Source organism: Benincasa hispida, chromosome 4, assembly GCF_027475165.1.
Source record: "Benincasa hispida cultivar pf3 chromosome 4, pf3_genome.v1.1, whole genome shotgun sequence".
Lineage (NCBI taxonomy): Eukaryota > Viridiplantae > Streptophyta > Magnoliopsida > Cucurbitales > Cucurbitaceae > Benincasa > Benincasa hispida.
The window spans coordinates 60,542,498-60,546,585 of record NC_143481.1 but is presented as its reverse complement, the minus strand read 5'-3'; the positions used below and the strand labels follow the sequence as shown (position 1 = coordinate 60,546,585).

The window sequence follows — 4,088 nt, the reverse complement described above, 5'->3', positions numbered from 1 at the left end:
CCAATATGCTATATTTAAAACAAGCTAAATAGAGATGAGTGAAACCTTTTTAGGTGTGCTTATGGATCATCTTTTACACAGCGCATGCTTCCAGTAAAAATATGCACTCCATATCCCTTTTGTTCAACTAAAAACTGTGGGAAAATATGCAATCCATAAGATAAAATTGTATGGGAATTTTAGGGGCATAGTTAAAATTTGCCTTTACAAGGAGAGAAGAAATACCTGTCCTTATAAGTTGAAGATAAATTATCATGAGCTTCAGCCATAGTAGGCCGAATATTGGAGTTTAGGGCAAAAAGAGACATAAGAAAAGAAGAAATGGGAAAGGAGTTCTGAAGTCATAATATTGAAATAACCCCTTGTTTAAAGCCAAGAGATTGAGCAAAAAAATCGAACTAGAAACAAGCTACAAACAAACTCACCATGTTGTTGAAAAGAAGAACCACGACTTTTACTTGAGCACAGAATGGTCAATTTGTAGTTGGATAAAAGGATTAAAAAAGAGATGCGTAGATTCGAACTAACCGGTAGGGTGAGATCAGACTTCAGAGAGAGAGAGAGACAGAGAGGTGCTTCTCACTCCTTAATCATGCCCGTCTTTAAGACTCACTTCAATAGCTACTTCATCAAGTCTATCCCCTTCTACGAATCCCGCATTGTCGTCGCCACCGCTCAAAAATTTGGAATCCTTGGATATGGTTGCCATCAAGTCCTCGATCTCAATCCCGTCGGTCCCATATCCGAGCACATCGTCTTCGACACTGCCGATGGAGTCTACGACGTCTCTTGGTCTGAATCTCACGACTTCTTCTCGTCGTCGCCATCGCCGATGGCTCTAACAAGCTTTATGACCTCGATCTTTCCCCCACATCTAATCCTATTCGTTCCTTCCACGAACATACTCGCGAGGTTCACTCTGCTGACTACAACCCCGTTCGTCGCGACTCCTTTTTCACTTCCTCTTGGGATGATACCACCAAGCCCTGGACCTTAGACCGCCCCACCAGTGTTACAACATTCAAAGAGCGTGTCTATTGCATCTATTCCTCCGTCTGGAACCTTCGTCACGATGATGTCTTTGCTTCCACCTCTAGCGATTGCACCATTCGCATTTGGGATGTGAGAGAACCAGGCTCCACCATGGAGAGACCTAAGAAGATACCCAAACGTGATGGAGACTGATAGACGGCAGACACCCTGATTCGCACAGCCAAGGAGAGATAGGGTTTGGGTAAGAGAGAAATGAAAGAGTTTGGGTAGGAGAGATAGGCGCAAGAGTGTTGAAAAATGAAAGGGATTTTTTAGTAAAGTAAGAGAAAAAAATAAATACATTAGACCTTTAATGTTGGTTTAAAACCGACATTAAAGCCCATTTTCAATGTCGGTTTAAAATCGACATTAAAGATCCGTTTTTTTTGTATAAAACCGACATTATACATCTGATTTCACTTTTTCCAACCAACATTAAAGCCCAAAATTCTTATAGTGAGTGTGGCAGAGAAGAGAAACAAAACCTTGTTGGGTATGGTTCATTCCATGATGAGTTATACTCAGTTACCAAATTCTTTTTGGGGACACACAGTTGAGACTGCGGTGTATATTTTGAACATAGTTCCCTCGAAAACCCTTTTTGAAATGTCTTACGAGCTCTAGATGGGACGTAAAGGAAATTTATGTCACTTCAGGATTTGGGGTTGTCCAGCACATGTGTTGGTGCAAAATCCTAGAAAGTTGGAACGCCGTTCATAAGTGTACCTATTTATAGGCTACCCAAAAGAAACAAAAGATGGTTTCTTTTATGATCCCTAGGAAAATAAAGTATTTATATCGACAAATACAACCTTCCTAGAGGAAGACTATATAAAGAATCACTCACCTCACAGTAAGCTAGTAATAGAAGAAATGTCTAGAGAAACGAAAAATGTATCAACAAGAGCTGTTGATAGGGCAGGTCCTTCAACAAGAGTTGTTGATCGAGCAGGTCCATCAATAAGAGTTGTTGATGAAACTGATACTTCACATCTTTCTCAAGAGTTGGGAATGCCTCGTCGTAGTGGGAGGGTTGTGCAACAACCTGACCGGTACATGGGTTTAACTGAAACTAAACTCATCATACCAGATGATTGTTTAGAGAATCCATTGTCTTTTAACCAAGCAATGAATGATTGGATAAAGACCAATAGATTAAAGCCATGGACCTTGAAATGGAATCTATGTATTTCAATTATGTCTGGGATATTGTAGATCAACCAGAAGGGGTAAAACCCATCGGTTGCAAATGGATCTACAAGAAAAAACAAGACCAAGCTGGTAAGGTACAGACCTACAAAGCTAGACTTGTGGCAAAAGGGTTTACCTAAAGAGAGAGGGTAGATTTTGAAGAAACCTTCTCTCCAGTTGCCATGATAAAGTCTATTAGAATACTCTTGTCCATAGTCACATTTTATGATTAGGAAATATGGCAAATGGATGTCAAGACAGCTTTTCTGAATGGCTATCTTGAAGAGAGTATCTATATGTCTCAACCAGAAGGGTTTATATAGCAGGGTCAAGAGCAAAAGGTTTGCAAGCTTAATCGATCAATTTACGGATTAAAATAAGCTTTTAGATCTTGGAATATAAAATTTGACGCTGCGATCAAATCTTATGGCTTTGAACAAAATGTTGACGAACCTTGTGTATACAAGAAAATTGTCAACAAAATTGTCGTTTTTCTGGTGTTGTATGTTGATGATATTCTACTCATTGGGAAAGAGGTAGAATATCTAGTTGATGTTAAGAGATGGATGGCTTCACAATTCCAAATGAAAGATTTGGAAGAAGCACAGTATGTTCTTGGAATCCAAATAGTTTGGAATCGCAAGAATAGAACATTAGCATTATCTCAAGCATCTTATATAGACAAGATGTTGTCTAGGTATAAAATACAAAATTACAAGAAAGGATTTTTACCTTTCAGGCATGGAATTCACCTATCTAAGGAACAGATTCCTAAGACACCTCAAGAGCTTGAGGAGATAAATCGAATTCCATATACATCTACAGTTGGGAGTTTGATGTATGCAATGTTGTGTACTCGTCCCGATATATGCTATGCCATAGGAATTGTCAGCGGATTTCAGTCCAATCCTAGTCTTAATCATTGGATTGCTGTTAAAAAATTTCTTAAGTATCTTCGGAGAACGAGAGATTATATGCTCGTGTATGGTGCTAAAGATCTGTCCTTACTAGATACACTGATTCTGACTTTCAGACCGATATTGATTCGAGGAAATCAACTTCGGGGTCAGTATTCACTCTTAACGGAGGTGCAGTTCTGTGGAGAAGCATCAAATAAAGTTGTATTGCAGACTCCATAATGGAAGCTGAGTATGTAGCTGCAAGTGAAGCAACAAAAGAAGCAATATGGCTCAGAAATTTCCTGACAAATCTAGAAGTAGTTCCTAATATGCACCTGTCTGTCACTCTCTATTGTGACAACAGTGGAGCAGTTGCAAATTCAAAGGAACCACAAAGCCATAAAAGGGGAAATCATATTGAGCGGAAGTACCATCTGATCAGGGAGATTGTACACAGAGGAGGCGTAATCGTCACCCAGATTGCTTCCCAAGATAACTTAGCTGATCCATTTACGAAGGCTCTCTCGGCTAAAGTGTTTGAGGGTCACCTAGTAAGACTAGTTCTACGAGTTTTGTATCACTAGGCCAAGTGAGAGAATTTATGGGTATTGATTGTAATGCCCTAGTTTATTGTATTTGTACATTTTATTCTCTCCATGTAAACTCAACATTGTATATATTTATATATATTGATCCACTGGAGTTTTAGTCCAAGTGGAAGTATTGTTGGGTTTTATGTCCTAAAACTCGCAGTTTTTAAAATGATAAACATTTTCTATAATCAATATATTTATTATTGATTTCATAAATTATATGAACGTCTAAATCCAATAAACTAAGACCTATGACTATTGTATGAGTATTTGAACTTTATGTGGAGACATAAGAGTATATCAGATTTGAGTAAATAGACAAAATGATCTATGGTACATGAATAAGGTTGGGTACCTTATTCTACCTTATTTT

General features: G+C 38.4%; 1 pseudogene; it reads left to right on the top strand.

The window, feature by feature from the left end:
- Window positions 1–592: 592 nt before the first annotated feature.
- LOC120076273 (peroxisomal targeting signal type 2 receptor pseudogene) lies at window positions 593–1,185 on the top strand (annotated as a pseudogene).
- The last annotated feature ends 2,903 nt before the right edge of the window (window positions 1,186–4,088 follow it).